Below are 899 nucleotides of genomic sequence, written 5' to 3'. Positions count from 1 at the left end.
ATTAGGGGGGGGGGGGGCGACAAGTACCGTCTTTCGAGTCAGTGTGGGAGGATGTCGACCCTATTTGTCTCTGGCAGCCAAATTAATCGGGGCATAATACGCAACATCTTCAGTTGTGGCTTACTCTCTTACACATATTCTGCTAGTGCCTCTGGAAAGCTCGTAATGATCTGATTTTTAGACAACTTCTATCTCTTCTCAACAGTAAACAGCTAATTTCAACTTCTTCATTATGTTCTAGTTAGGTAACACAGTTAGGAAGCAGGCAGGGTAGATTCATGCAGCAACCAATCAACTGGGACTACAAGATCTTTATGAAGCATTTTTTTCGAGATGGTGGTGGATAAGTTTTGAGGAGTGCGTTAGGGAGTGATTGGGAATTGGAATCAGATTCATGCAGCAGTCAATCAACTGTGGCTTACTTAAGGTGACATATTCCCCTCCACTCATTGAAATCAATGGCCATATTCACATGAGTTGGGGAGTGGTTGGGAATTGAAATGAGTGGATGAGAATAAGACACCTCACTATCAAGCACAAAGTTTATGCTTTGTACCAAACATACTCATTTTTCTCATATATATATACACACACACACACACCTTGTTCGCTTAATTGTTTGTGTTTTTTACAACCTTGGTTATTTGATTTTATTATTATCATAAGTGTTGTTTATGTCCATTCAGACGCGACACTCATGTGTGAAAGTTCATTTACAAATTACAATTATGCACTATTTTTATTTAGTTCTTGTGCTTAGAGTGTAACACCTATATGGTATCCCTGCCACAAGTTGAAGCGCATTGAACTCATTGAACTACCCGTGAGACCTAGGATTTGGGATGTTTGTTGTGATTTAATACATAGCTATTTAGCCAAGACCATGGTTGGCTATATTG

The sequence above is a fragment of the Asparagus officinalis genome, chromosome 4 (genome assembly GCF_001876935.1).
Source record: "Asparagus officinalis chromosome 4, Aspof.V1, whole genome shotgun sequence".
Classification (NCBI taxonomy): domain Eukaryota; kingdom Viridiplantae; phylum Streptophyta; class Magnoliopsida; order Asparagales; family Asparagaceae; genus Asparagus; species Asparagus officinalis.
The sequence above is the reverse complement of the archived record's forward strand: the minus strand, read 5'-3'. Positions refer to the sequence as shown.